Genomic DNA, 16020 nt, shown 5'->3' with positions numbered 1-16020 from the left:
ACCTCCCCCACCCCCCCATTTTTGAATGACAATTTTGCTGGATGTAGAATTCTTGGTTGGCAATGATTTTGCTTGCAGCACTTTGAGTATGTTATCCCACTGCCAAACCAGCACTTACTCTTACTGAAGTGCCCTTGTGTGCAATGCATTACTTCTCTCTTGCAGAATTCTCTTTTCATCTTTGGCATTTTACAGTTTGATTATAACGTGGCATGATATGGTCTATCTGGATTTACCCTGTTTGGAATTCATTGAGCATCTTTTTTTTGTTTTTTAAAGATTTTATTTTTATTTATTTCTCTCTGCTCTACCCCGTTGTCTGCTCTCTGTGTCCATTCACTTTGTGTTCTTCCGCATCTGCTTGCATTATCCAGCGGCACTGGGAAACCGCGTCTCTTTTTTTGTTGCGTCATCTTACTGTGTCAGCGCTTCATGTGTGCGGCGTCACTCCAGGGCAGGCTGTGATTTTTTCATGCAGGGTGGCTCTCCTTATGGGATGCACTCCTTGCGTGTGGGGCACCCCTCCGTGGGGGTGCCCCTGCATGGCACTGCACTCCTTGCGTGCAGAAGCTCTCTGCACGGGCCAGCTCACCACATGGGTCAGGAGGCCCTGGGTATCAGACCCTGGACCCTCCATATGGTACGTGAATGGTCTATCAGTTGGGCCACGTCTACTTCCCCTTTAGTTCTTTATCAGTGTTTTCTTTTAGCCCTTTGAGAGTCCTTAGGGCCATTTTTAAAAAGTCTTTGGAATGTCTCAGGTCTTATCCTCTTCATTGATAGTTTCTAATACTTTATTCTCTTCCTTTGCCTGGGTCATTGCTGCTTCTTTCTTTGTACGCTTTGTAATCTTTTGTCAAAACCTAGATATTTTGATATTTGAATGTGTTATTGCTGGAATTTAGACTCTGAGACATATGTTTCTTAAGCATGTATCTACCTTGTGTTATGACAGGGCTTTCTGTGAATGCCAAGAGCAAACAAACAAAAAAATCACCTTTCTCGGTCTTTGCATATTAACCTGTGTGAGTGTTCTCCTTCAGAATTTATCCATATATGAGTTTAGAGAATAGCTTCAACCCAAAGCTTAGGGGCCTCCCTAATTCTTTCTGTGTATGCATCTTGTTTTGGACATGTGCAGGTGGCCTAGGATTTTCCCTGCTTACATCGTCAAATTTCATCTCTTCCCTTGGAAACTGTTTCCTCATGGTCCCAGGCACTGTATTGTGTTTTCTAGTCAGCATTCCCTTGCCTTAGGAAGGACAACCTCTCTCCCACAGCATTTTGTGAGAGAGCTCTGTGTGCTGCCTTCCATACACAGGACATTTGTAGGATAGTCAAAGTCCCTTAGGCCATCACCAGACAGATTGGGCCAGATACGTGGGCTCCCAGTATGTTCATGAGAGTTACTCTGCTTCCTCTGCAACTGGAGGGAGGGCCAGCTCCATGCCTAGCTGGTGTGGGGTGGAGAGACCAGCCAGAGTGGCACAAAGAACTACTGCTTTTAAGTAGCCTTTTTATTGACTTGATGTTTACCCTGTTCTGCAGCCTTCTGTTTTCTGGAGCTTTGAGAAAGATGTTTCTGCCAGTTCTTTTTGGTTGTTCAGGATTTCTGTGTGGAAATGGAGCCCTGAAGCTTCTTATTTTGCCATCTTGATACTCCCAGCAGTGTGATTTAACTCTCTCCTCCTGATTCTGATACATGCCAAAATTTTAGAGCCAGAACATTAAGGTGATAGAATAGCTATAATGTACATATACCATGTGTATATGTTTGCCCATAATCTACACTAATGCTAACTGAATTGTATGATCATGGAGTGGAAATTAATAAGAGGCAGAAAAAGGGAAATTTCACAAATATGTGTAGATTAAACACTATATTCTTAAATAATCACTGGGTCAAAGAAGAAATTGCAAGAGAAATCAGTAAATACCCCGAGACAAATGAAAACAAGAGCACAACATATCAAAACTATGGCAGTGAAGGCAGTGCTGAAAGGGAAATTTATAGCTCTCAATGGTTAGGTTAAAAAAGAAGAAAAGGGGAGCAGATATAGCTTGAGGGGTTGAGTGCCTGCTTCCCACGTATGAGGTCCCAGGTTCAATCCCCAGTACCTCCTACAAACAGACAGACAAATGAAAAAAACCAACTCTCATTGGTTAGCAGATGTAGCTCAGTGGTTGAATACCTGCTTTTCAGGTATGACATCCCAGGTTCAATCCCTGGTACCTTATAAAAAATAAAAAAAGGGCTAAAATCAAAGACCTATCCCAAAACAAGCCGAAGGAAAGAAATAATAAAGATTAGAGAAGAAATGAATGAAATGGAGAATAAAAAAAAAAATCAACAAAACCAAAAGTTGGTTTTGAAGAAGATCAATAAAATTGACAAATCTGTGGCTAGACTAACAAAAAAGAGGGAAGATGGAAATAAAATCAGAAGTGAGAAGGGTGACATTACCTCTGAGCCAGCAGAAATAAGAGAGATGAGGATATTATGAATAATTGTATGCCAACAAACTAAAGAACATTGATGAAATGGGCCAACTCCTAGAAACACATGATCAACCCACACTGACCCTAGAAATAGAAGACCTCAACAAACCAATCACAAGTAAAGAACTTGAAACATTCATCAAAAACCTCCCCAAAATGAAAATCCCAGGACCCACATGCCTTCACAGGTGAATTCTACTAGTTATTTAAAGAAGATGTAATACCAGTCTTAGACTCTTCAAAAAATTGAACAAGAGGGAATGCTACCAAACTAATTCTATGAAGCCAACATCACCCTTATACCAAAACCAAATAAAGATATTATGAAAAAGGAAATTACAGACTAATTTCTCTAATGAATATAGATTCAGAAATTCTCAACAAAATACTTGCTAACCAAATCTAAAAGTACAATAAAAGAATTATATGCTATGGTCAAGTGGGTTTTATACCAGGTATACAGGGGTGGTTCAACACTAGAAAATCAATCAGTGTTTAGACTACATTAATAAATTGAAGAGGGGGAGTGGATGTAGTTCAAGTTGTTGAGCACCTGCTTCCCACGTATGAGGTCCTGGGTTTAATCCCCAGTACTGCATCCCCCCAAAAAAGATAAATTGAAGAAAAATCACATGATCACCTTAATTGATGCAGAGAAGGCATCGGACAAAATACAACATCCTTTCTTGATAAAAACATTCCAAAAGATAGGAATAGAAGGAAACTTTTCCAGTAGGACAAAGTATATATATGAAAAACCCACAGCTAATATTGTACTCAATGGTGAAAGAGTGAAAGCTTTCCTGCTGAAGTTGGGAACAAGACACGGATGCCCACTATCTCCTCCTTGTTCAGAATTGTTCTAGAAGTTCTAGCTAGCGCAATTAGGCAAGAAAAATAAATACATGAAAAGCTCCCTAATAGAAAAGGAAGAAGTAAAACTTTTGCTAGTCACTGATGTGATCCTCTACCTAGAAAACACCCAAAACTCCACAACAAAACTACTGGAACTAATAGACAACTTCAGCAAAGTGGTGGGATACAAGTTTAATATGCAAAAATCAATAGCATTTCTATATACTACCAATGAGCAAAGGGAGGAGGAAGTCAGAAAAAAATTCCATTTACAGTAGCAACTAAAAGAATCAAGTATTTAGTTGCTACTAAATACAGGTCTTGTATTCAGAAAACTATAAAACATTGCTAATACCTAAGTAAATTTGGAAGGCTATTCCATGTTCATGGATTAGAAGACTAAATATCTGAAATTAAGATGTCATTAAGGGCAGCAGACTTGGCCCAGTAGTTAGGGTGTCCGTCTACCACATGGGAGGTCTGTGGTTCAAACCCCGGGTCTCCTTGACCCTTGTGGAGCTGGCCCATGAGCAGTGCTGATGCACGCAAGGAGTGCCGTGCCACATAGGGGTGTCCCCCTTGTAGGGGAGCCCCATGCGCAAGGAGTGTGCCCTGTAAGGAGAGCCGCCCAGTGCGAAAGAAAGTGCAGTCTGCCCAGGAATGGTGCCGCACACGGAGAGCTGACACAACAAGATGATGCAACAAAAAGAAACACAGAGTCCCGTGCTGCTGACAACAACAGAAGCGGACAAAGAAGATGCAGCAAATAGACACAGAGAACAGACAACTGGGGTGGGGGTGGTAAGGGGAGAGAAATAAATAAATCTTAAAAAAAAAAAAGATGTCATTAAGATGCCCAGATTGATTTACAGATTCAACGCAATCCTGATAAGAATTCTACCAGCCTTTTTTGTAGAATTGAAAAAGGTAATTAACAAGTTTATCTGGAAGGGTAAGGGGTCCCAAGTAGCCCAAAATATCTTTGAAAAGAAGAATGAAGATGGAGGACTCTCATTTCCCATTTTTAAAGCATGCCACTTAGTTACAGTGGTGAAATGCATGGTACTGACATAAAGATAGACAGGTGGACCAATGGAATCAAATTGAGAGTTTGGAAGTAGACCCTCACTTCTCTGGGTCAGAACAGCCTATTCAACAAATGGTGCTTGGAAAAGTGGACATCTGTTTCTAAAAGAAAGGAAGAGGACCCTTGTCTCATACTGTTTACAAAAATTAATTCAAAATGCATCAAGGACCTAAATATAAAAACTAGAACTCTAAAACTCCTAGAAGAAAATGTAGGGAAACATCTTCTAGATCTTGTGGTTGGTAGTGGTTTCTTAAACCTTACTCCCAAAGCATAAGCAGTGAAAGAAAATATAGATAAATGGGATCTCCTCAAAATGAAACAGTTTTCTGCTTTAAATGACTTTGCTACAGTGAAAAGGCAGACAATTAAATGGGGAAAAATTTTTCAGAAACCACATGTCTGATAAGGATTTGATTTCAATGTTACAAAAAGAGATCACACAACTCAATGACAAAAAGACAACAACCCAATTTTAAAAATGAGCAAAAGACATGAATAGTCATTTTTCTGAAGAGGATATGCAAATAGCCAAAAAACACATGAAAAGGTGCTCATCCTCTTTAGTTATTAAGGAAATGCAGATCAAAACTATGTGACATCATTCCTTCCTTATAGAATGGCCATGATTAAAAAAAAAACAACAACAAAAACTGCAAGTGCTGGAGAGGATGCAGAGAAATAGGAATACTTCTTCACTGTTGGTGGGAATGTAAAATGGTGCGGCCTCTGTGGAAGACAGGTTGGCGGTTCCTCAGGAAGCTGAATATAGAACTGCCTTAAGATCCCCCTACTAGGAATCTATTCAGAAGAACTGAAAACAAAAACGCAAACAGATACTTGCACACTGATGTTCATAGCAGCTTCATTCACAGTTGCTAAAGGATGGAAACAACCTACGTGCCCTTCAACTGATGAATGGATAAACAAAATGTGGTATATACATTTGATGGAATACTATTCAGGTGTAAGAAAAAATGAACTTGAGAAGCACACGACGACGTGGATGAACCTTGAGGATATTATGGTTTGTGAAATAAGTCAGACACAAAAGGATGAATATTGTATGGTCTCACTGTAGTAACTCAATATGACGAGTAAACTTACGGAATTAAGCCATAGAATAAAAAAAAGTAGGAGACAGAATGTGGATTCAGAAAAGGAAGCTGATACTGAATGTGTGTAGAAATTGTAAGTATGTGGAAATGGGATAAAGTTGATTGTTCCACATGAGTATAACACTGCTGATTTATAAATGTGATTGTGGCTGAAAGGGGTCGTCTATAATCTAGGGACTTTATAACAGTGGTTTTGGTGGTAGATGAGGATTGTGGTAATAATACAAATACAAGAATATTCCTTTATTTCAATGTGTTAAGAATATGGTGAGATGCTTCCTTCCTACCAGCGTTTGGAGCCCCTATTGCAGCCTGCACCCAGCGAGGGCTGAGATGGAGCTGTGGGCTTGGTCCCGGCAAGGCATGTTCTTGCTGGAGTGGGGAGGCCAGTCCTTCTTGCCCCTGGCTGTGGCCACACTGCACCTCCTGATGGCTGCCAATATGGCCCTCTACTACATTGACAACTTTCGCAGCCCAGTCTGCCACAACTGCTTGGCATGCCCCCCGCTGCCAGGGTGCCTTACAGGCTGATAGATTATGGTGCACCACCACAACCAACCTCTATCTGTGGCCCAACAGGCCTGGTGTGGGCAGCTCATCTGCCACTTACCTGGGTACCCCGCTGCCGCCACCCCTTGGAAGCACAGCTGGGTCTTTCCTGCAGCTACTGACCTATGCTGGCACCTTGGCCTGTGCCTGCCTTACCCACGGGCCTTGGGCAACTGGCTAGCTGAGCTGGCTCTTCCTGGCCAGCTGCAAGGACCTGATAATGATGGTGCGCCTGCCCAACTCGTCCTTGGCACTCATTGCTGTGGCCATCCAGAGTGTATCTGAGCACAAGCTCATACTCAGCCACATCTACCAGTTCGTGGCTGATAGCTTCCCCTTCTACCAGCTCAGCAAGGCCAGCTGGCAGAACTCCATCTGCCACAACCTGTGGCTCAATGACTGCTTCAAGAAGGTGGCCTGGGATGACCATGACCCAGGAAAAGGCAGTTACTGGATCCTGGATCCAAACTGTGAGAAAAATGTTTGACTGTGGGAACTTCCACTGGAAGCAAAAGTGCAATGCTGAGGCCGGTGTCAGCTCTATGTTGGGGCTGGAGTGAGCACGAAGTCATGAGACAGCCCCTCCTCTTTGCTAAGGCCTTCCCAGTCCCCAGAGCCTCCTGGGGGCACCCAAACTACTGCCTCATCCTCAGCCATGCTCACTTCCTCCCCTTACCTCAACACATTCTACAGCAGCCTTAGCTCCTTAAGTGTCAGCAGCAGTTGGATCCCCTGGCAAGCTCTCCCTAGCAACTGCCACCTAGGGATGCAGGGGTCCAGCCACTCTCCAGCAGCCTAGCCCTCCCCACCCCCCAGCTCCAACTCTGAGGTCTCATCAGACGGCTTGCAGCTGAGTAATGGCAGCAAAGTACAAATAGCCAGAGAAATTCCTATTACATCCTTTACCCTGCTAGCACCAGTGGGGGCCCCAGAGCAGCCCGTTCTACAACTTCAGCATGGTCCCCAGCTTTTTCTACCCCTGGGAGTGCTCTGAGGTCTAGAGCATTACTTCTCAGACTTCCCCATGCACTCCTGGAGTGCCTTAAAATGAAGATTTTGGTTCAGTAGATTTGGGGTTCATTTCTGTGAAGTCCCAGGTGACAACACTTGGTGTAGCAAGGTTGTGGATAACCCTTTCTACCACCCAAGATTTTACAGGGTACTCTGGATGAAGGACCTTCTTAGGGAAACATTGATCTCATTCTATTCTGGGACAGCAACCTTTAAGCCTGGGAAGGGTGAGAGCCATGTTTATTTTCTTCCTCTTGGCATACAAAGGTTGCAAGTACATATGCGTACTGGCTAATCAACATGGACCAGTGAAGTTGTTGGGTAAGAAAACTAACAGCAATGACAAATGGCAAGTGAAACAATTGGGAGTGGTTGGGAATGGACAGCTGAATTCTGTTGTGGGCAGCTGGTTACCTCCTGCACAGTAACTTTCTGGGTTTTCTAGAAAAGCCGAATATCTGGGTTTTTCTATGAAACCTCCAACTTTTTGTTATTTGCCTCTATTTAAAGTTTTTAAAAAAGACTGTACTAGGAAACACTGTAAATCTTTAAGCTAGGTCCTTCTCATGAACCATGTCTACTTATACTCAGAAGTACCTGGTACATAGTACACACTAATAGCAATGGACTGTCACTCCAGCCAAGCTATGTGTGCCAGCACTGTACAAGGCACTTCTCGTGTACTCACTAATTTAATTCTCACAACAACCTTAGGGGATATTATGACCCCTCATTGTCCATATGAGGAAATTGAACCTCTGAGATGCTGGGTCACTTGCCCAAGGCCACAAAGGGTAAATTGTGGAACCAGGATCAAATCCAGGCAGTCTTGACTTCAGAACTGGTGCTTGTAACCTCTGCGATCTAGTTCCTACAAGCCAAAGAAGTAAGTATCCATAGGCAAACAAATGTACAAGGGCAGGAATGGAGCTATATCGCCTTTGACCAAAGATTTTGGTTGAAATAAAAACTATTTGAGATGTTTCCCTGAGCAGCGATGGTGGATACTGCCTTGTTGTCTTATTCCTGCTGCCTTATTCCCAAGTCTAGAGTGACCATTGTTCTGGTTGATGACAGCCTGGTGTTCTGTCTTCTTTGCACAAGTCCTGGATTTTTCAGTTTTTAATCAAGTTTTATTAGAATTTTGTTGAAAATAGTTTTTGGATGGAATTTTTAGTTTTTTAATAAAACTATTTTCAGTCACAAATATATATATATAAGTATATAAATATATTTTTAGCACTCTCAATGCTCAGAAATATCTCCATTTGATGACTTTTATGATTACCCTTGCAGTATCCAGCAATGCCCAGTGCGTGGTGAACAAATAGCCATTGTTTGTTGAATGAAGGAAGTTATTCAAAACCTGTTCATTAGAATGAGGATAGCTGTTGAATGTATTAGAACAGTATTGCATTAAGGTGAAGACAATGTTTGTTTGTTTGTTTGTTTTGAGGTTCCAGGGCGGGAATTGAACCTGGGACTTGATATGTGGGAAGCCCGCACTCAGCCACTGAGTCACATCTGCTCCCAGAAGGAAATGTTTTTTTGTTTTTTTTGAAAGATTTATTTTACTTTATTTATTTCTCTACCCTTTCCCCCTGCCCTCCCTGAGTAGTTGTCTGCTTTCTGTGTCCATTTGCTGTGTGTTCTTCTGGGTTGCTTGCATTCTTATCAGTGGCACCTGGAATCTGTGTCTCTTTTTTGTTGCGTCATCTTGCTGTGTCAGCTCTCCATGTGTGCGCCCCCACTCCTTGGGCAGGCTGCAATTTTTTCGCGTGGGGCGGCTTTCCTTATTGGGTGCACTCCTTGTGCATGGGGCTCCCCTATGCAGGGACACCCTGTATGGCAGGGCACTCCTTGTGCGCATCAGCTCTGTGTGTGGGCCGCTTCACCACACGGGTCAGCAGGCCCTGGGTTTGAACCTTGGACTTCCCATGTGGTAGGTGGATGCTCTATCCGTTGGGCCAAATCCGCTTCCCTGAAGGCAATGTTTTTGAATTGCCTTTGTGTCATGCTTTCAGGTCTTTGGTATGAATATTACTGGCTTTTAATTTTTTAAGAAAAAGCAGAAAAAACTAAAAAAAAACCTTCCACATGTGTTGTTTTCTGAGACAGCATTACTGAAAAGCTTCTTTTTCATTTTGAAATATGAAAAGACATATTATAGGGAAGTGGCTGTGGCTCAAGAAATTGAGCTTCCATTTAACATATTGAGGACCTGGGTTTGATCCCGGGGACCTCCTGGTTAAAAAAAAAAAAGAAAGAAAAAAGCCATCCCAGACTTGCATGCATGTAGAGACGCTGGCCCCCGCTTAGCAAAATGACACACTGAAAAAAAAATGATGATGCAACCAGGTAGAAAGAAAAAAAAGGCGTATTATAAAACAGCTTTACTGAGGTATAAATTATATCAGCATTATCATACAGAAAGAAAGCCAAAGGGATTACCTACCCCCACGTTGTGTTAAAAAAATTTTTTTTTCCCCTGTGCATATTTTTGTATGTGAAATTGTATGGACTTCTATAAATATTGTTTCTAACACAATTCTATATTTGTAAATTAATTTATAGTGTGAACTGGGGCAAAGTTCTTTTTTTTTCCCCAAGAAAGCACGCGGCATGCTGCAAATCATGTGAAATTAACTTTTAAGTGGTATGACTTCTTGCCACTTTTAGTCAATATATATATATATACGGTGACACATGAGAAAAATACAATTAATGTAACATCGACTATAGTTAGCAGTAATATTGTAATATTTTTGTAGAAAGGCAATGAAAGTACTATATCAATGCTAAAGGTAAAAAAAAATATGGGATTTAGTTTTACGCAATGAATATGATCAAGTATTTTTTTCCTTCATTTTCTTCATTAACATGAAGACTTTGTTTTTGTCATTTAACCAGCCTGTGCTCTTTTATTTATTTTTCTGAACACTGGAGAAACAGTGGAGTTTGTTTTAAGATTAAATAAGATAATTTACTTAAAAATTCTGTCCAGAATTTTTAAAAAGTAATGCTTCCATAATTTAAGTTGCCTTTTCTCTGTTATTTTATTTTTTGAAGTTGAAATAGTTTATTTTAAAAAATGAGAACAAACACTTGAAAACATTTTGACTTATAAAATGTTAATGATTTTTGGGTTTAACATATTTCCACATTTGGTTAAGTATGCTTTTTGGTCTATGCAGTGCTTTGGTAAGCATTGTGGATTACCTTTGTCTTAAGACTTTTTTTTTGCTGCAAGTAGCAAGAAACCCCCCCACTCAGACTAATTTAAGCAAAAGGAGAAATTACTGAGAGGATACAGCAGAACCTCACTTGGCACCCCACAGGAAAATTGCAACCTGGCTGCTTTTTTTTTTTTTTAAGATTTTAAAATTTGTTTCTCTCCCCTTCCTCCCCCACCCCAGTGGTCTGTTCTCCGTGTCCATTTGCTGCGTGTTGTTCTTTGTCCGTTTCTGTTGTTGTCAGTGGCATGGGAATCTGTGTTTCTTTTTGTTGCATCATCTTGCTGTGTCAGCTCTCCGGTGTGCGGCGCCATTCTTGGGCAGGCTGCACTTTGTTTCATCCTGGGTGGCTCTCCTTACGGGGAGCACTCCTTGGCATGGGGCTCCCCTACGTGGGGGACACCCCTGCATGGCATGGCACTCCTTGCGAGCATCAGCACTACCCGTGGGCCAGCTCCACATGGTCAAGGAGGCCCGGGGTTTGAACCGTGGACCTCTCCTGTGGTAGACGGACACCCTATCCATTGGGCCAAGTCCGCTTCCCAAGCCTGGCTTTTTTATGGTACTGGGGATGAGGAATGAGCCTAGGATCTCGTATGTGAGAAGCTGGCACTCAACCACTGAGCCACATCAGCTCCCCTGAGTTGGTTTTTCATTTGTTTGCTCGCTGTTTGTTTTTGTTTTTAGGAGGCACTGGGGTCCAAACCCTGGACCTCCCATGTGGGAGATGGGTGTTCAACTGCTTGAGCCACATCTGCTCCCCCAGCCTGGCTTTAGGAAAGCCAAGACCCAGAATCTGAAAAGCCTTCAGAAACTGAGGCATCTACTGCCAATGACTCACTGGCTCACTCCTATTTCTAAGTGCTTCTGCTTGCTTCTCTATAGTGCCTGTGATTCCCAATGCGGGTTTCCCAGGATAGAGGATTTGATTGACTCATGCTGTATCTGATAGCTGCTCGTCATCCTTTCAGTTGTGGCTGGTCGGTTAGGATCATATACTACAAATTTGACTAACACTGGTCATTTATCCTCTATGGTTTATGCTGTTGCTATAGACTTATATTTTATTGAGGCATTATAATACCACATTTTTAATATTGTCTTAAATTTAAACTAGGGCTTTATCCGTAGGATAACCTGACTTGCCTTTTAGTTAGTTGATGGGGAGCTGTTCATTGTATTTTTTTCCCTCTTCCCTTACAGTAACTTTCTCTAGTAAAACAAAACAAAACAAAACAAAACAAAAGCCATTGAAGTTTTTAAGTGGGTATTGTAAATATGTTGTAGATAAAAATTTAAGTAGAATCACCCCAGTGCAATCTTGACTTATTTTTGCATGTATTTGGATGGGCTCTGGAAATATGCCTTCAAATTATAATCAAACCATGTACAGATAAGAAGTGTGTGTCTAGAAAATAGGCCTTTGTACTGAAAATTTTTCTGGAGGACACGAACTTTTGACTTGAAATAAGAGAGAGGATCAACGGAAAGAAGGAAGCTTTTTGGTTACTATAAAACAATGGAGGGAAGTAGTCATAGTTGATAGTTGTTAGAAGTCCACATATGAGATGTCTAGGTATATTCCATTGGAATGGCAAATTATGTTGTGATTCTATCTGGAACCCTCTTGTGAAGTCTCAGAAATTCTAAGTCCATGATATTTATTAATTGAGTAGCTACTGAATCCCTGTTTTATGCACTTTTTTTTCTAGGCTCTAAAGATGCATTGGAAATCAAAATTTCATTCTTGGCAGACTGGAATTTATAGGGGAAAGCTTTAAGAGCTTAAGAGTTAATTGGCTCAACTGTTTAAATTTAAATGTGTCTTTATGGTATTCAAATTTGGTAATTCCCAGAGCTCCTTGGAGAAATGACTAATTTTTGGCCTGGAACTAGGAACATACAACATGAACTTAGAGCTTTTCTGGTGCCTGGAAGTAAGGAAGTGTCTCTCCCACCCCAGTGATGGGGCTATGTCAAAGGATCAGGAGTTCCAACTGAAAACTCCCAATGACCAAAGCTGGAACAATTTGAGCAACAAAATAAAGTACTATTGTATTATAACTCAAAGTATAAAAAAACACTCATAAATCCACACTGATATAAATAAGTGGCTGGATAAATAAGCAGAAGATAGATAAAACTCTGAACCGACGATTTCCAAATAATTTATGTCGATACTAACCCCCTCAAATTCCTAATCCTTAAATTAGGGCTTGCTGATGTGATGGAAATGACACTTTACCTTAATAGTATGTGGTGAGAATGGGAATTTACCTCTGTGGTTTTCCTCCCTAAAACCCATAACCCCATTGTAATCAAGAGAACATCAGACAAATCCTAGTTAAGGGACATTTATAAAATACCTGATTAGTACTTCTCAAAACTGTCAAGGTCATGAATAACAAAGGATATCTGAGAAACTGTCACAACCAAGTGGAGCCTAAGGAGACATGACCACTGGTATCCTGGGTAGAATCTTGGAATAGATAAAGGACATTTAGTAAAAACTAAGGAAATCCTGAGCAAAACATGGAGTATAGTTAATAATGTATCAGTTTTGGTTCATTAACTGTGTCAAGTATATCATACTAAAGTAAGATGTTAATTGGATTAACTGGTTGTGAACTCTCTGTACTATCTTTGCAATGATTCTTTAAATCTAAAACTGTTCTAAAATTAAGTTTATTAAATTTGGTAAATTTTCTAGTAACCCAGGAAATATTTTTAAAATTGGGAGTTATATAGAAATATTTTCTTATTATAAATTAGTGCTTTTTATAGTTTTGCAGGTGTCTTTCCTATTTGTACTCATTCTACCACCTTGATTGCTTACAAATGGAGCTGTTTGGGATACTAAAGATCTTGGGCACTGTGCTCTATAATGATTTGAATGGTAATTGTTTAGCGCCTTCAAGAATGCAAAAGACCTGGAAGCTTATTGTTGTTTACATTGTGGTTATAGAAACATGGCTAAATATAATTAGATACATGATAGGACAATATACCTTTCTATTGTGTATGAGAGAAGGCTCAGTGAGTTCTGGTATTAGGAAGGGAAGTCTAGTAGAGAGTGTGACTTAAGGAATGGGTGGGAATTAGAGAAGCTGTGGAGAATTTTCTAAGGGAAGAACCTGAGAAAAGTACTTAAAGTTGAGGCAGCAAAACCGGTTTGAACAAAAAGATTTACTAGGTTAAGGGTAGCAAAGAGTGAGTTATGCTTTATTTCTTTTAGCTTTTCATTTTCTCCTCCTTATACTTCCTCAGTTGTGATTTTCATTGATTGAGCAAGTATTTGAGTGCATATTATATTTAAGATATTATACGGAAGGTTCAATGCGGATCAGCAGAATATCCATGTCTACATAAAATACCATGACTTTAAAATGCTGTTTGACCTAAAGTAAGGGGGAAATGGAAAGGAGAAATGAGTTTATATGGCTACGAGTTTCTAAAAAAGAGAGTCTGGAGGCTGGCAGAAGGATTGCCCTCATGCACAACTGAGCAGAGTCAGAGAGACAGATAAAGCAGATACAACCCCCAGATATTGGTTCCTTTGAGGGCTAAAGAGACCCATGGGAGTTATGGTCATGGCCGATGGGGTTAACTACCAGGGCAGATGGCCCCTCTTTGGAAATGGTGTTTATGTGTGATGAATCTGGACTCAGATGGGATCTCCCTTCATAAGACTTTCATGCTAATGTGCTGGAGGTGCAGTTAATGTTGGGGTTTAAGATATATTTAGGGGATTTGAATCTCTGGACTGACAATGTGATAGCCAGGTCCTGAGCCTCAACAGACTCCAGCACCTACAATCTGATCTATTGGACTTACCACACTCAGCTAAGATGGAGTTGAAGAAGGACAACCACCACACCATGGAGCCTAGAGTGATTACAACTGAAAATGGGAGGATTGCATCCAGCATCCATGTGGAATCTGAGCCTCCTCTTGACATAGAGGTGCAATGGACACAACCAATCCAATGTCCACATAGAAGAGGTGGCATTGGATTGGGAAAAGTGGACATGGTGGACGATGGGTATGGGGAAAGGCAGGAAGAGATGAGAGGTGGAGGCGTCTTTGGGACATGGAGCTGCCCTGGATGGTGCTTCAGAGGTAATCACCGGACATTGTAAATCCTCACAGGGCCCACTGGATGGAATGGAGGAGAGTATGGGCCATGATGTGAACCATTGTCTATGAGGTGCAGAGGTGCCCAAAGATGTACTTACCAAATCCAATGGATGTGTCATTGATGATAGGAACGAGTGTTGTTGGGGGGGGAGAGGAGGGGTGGGGGGGTGGGGTTGAATGGGACCTCACATATATATTTTTAATGTAATATTATTACAAAGTCAATAAAAAAAATAAAACAATAAAACAAAAACAAAAACAAAAAAAGATATTATTATATAATAAGAGATAGAAAAATAATTCAAAACCTTTGCAAGAAATTTACAGTTTAAGGTCAGAGGGAAGGGTAGAACACCACATGAATAATTTTTTTTTTTTAAGATTCATTTTATTTATTTATTTCTCCCCACACCCTTGTTGTTTTTCACTTGCTGTGACTGTTCATCTTCCTTGTTTCTTTAGGAGACACCAGGACTGAACCTGGGACCTCTGGTTTGGGAGGGAGGCACCAAATCACTTGAGCAATCTCCACTCCCTATCCCGTTGTGTCTCTCATCATGTTTTTCCTCCTCGGGCCTCTTGTGTCAGCTTGCTGTTCCTGCCTGCCGCTTCAGCTCGCTGTCTTTTTTAGGAGGCATCAGGAACCTCTGCTCCCTGCTTTGTGGGTCTCTTTACGCCTTTTCTTCTCATTACTCCCGCTGTGTCAGACTGCCTTGCCCACCCACCTTGCCAGCTTGCTGCCCTCTCCAGGAGGCACTGGGATCTAAACCAGTGACCTCCCTTGTGGTAGGTGGGAGCCCAGTCACCTGAGCCACATCTGCTTCCCACATGAATAATTTTAATACAAAGTGAGAAGGGACATACAAAACAAGTTAGAGACAAAGTGTTAGAGGTTTGCAGGAAGGGAGAAATAAAAAATCAGATTCTGTTTTTCTATAAACCTACAACTTCTCTAATTAAAAAAAAAATCAGATTCTGGACAAGGAGGAGAATAAAAACTGTTCATGTACAGGTGAAGCTTGATAAATGGGTAAGATTTTGAGGGTGAGTGGTTGGATTAGCACTTGAGAGTAATATCATGAATAAAGCACAGAAAAAGACAGAAAAGTCCTGGGCTTACTTGGGGGAACAAGGATGATAAAGTTGTCAATTTAGGGATTAGTAAGAGAGAAGGCTTGGAATCATTGACAGTTTTTGAGTGAGGTTTCTCTGTTAAAAAAGATGATGGAGCTTGAACTCAAAATGCCTGAACCTATTTACACATATGACAAGTTGGGGTGCCACTTAAACTCTAAGGTGTACTTTCCTTTTCTGTGAATATTAGAACATAACTGACCAGATTGGAAAGATCAAGTGATGTACTCTGTGTAGAAATTTTTTTTTGTCAAATTATAAGATATTCCAGATATGTTATTTAAATGTGAACCCTGGAAATGGAAACAGGCAGAAAGTTATGTGGTACCTGATATAATCTGCCAACTGATTTAGTTTGGGGGTGGTTATGAAGAGAGCGAGAGATAAGAAAGACATT

General features: G+C 40.9%; 1 protein-coding gene and 1 pseudogene across 2 annotated transcripts in view; both read left to right on the top strand.

Moving 5' to 3' along the window:
- The window catches only part of SMURF2 (SMAD specific E3 ubiquitin protein ligase 2), a 185607-nt gene that overhangs the window by 65237 nt on the left and 104350 nt on the right, over window positions 1-16020 (top strand). The gene's annotated exons all lie outside the window — the stretch shown is intronic.
- LOC139437228 (forkhead box protein I3-like) lies at window positions 6008-7184 on the top strand (annotated as a pseudogene).

This window comes from Dasypus novemcinctus, chromosome 21 (assembly GCF_030445035.2).
Source record: "Dasypus novemcinctus isolate mDasNov1 chromosome 21, mDasNov1.1.hap2, whole genome shotgun sequence".
Taxonomy (NCBI): Eukaryota; Metazoa; Chordata; class Mammalia; order Cingulata; family Dasypodidae; genus Dasypus; species Dasypus novemcinctus.
Note: the sequence above shows the minus strand (reverse complement) of the source record. Positions and strands in the feature narration are given on the sequence as shown.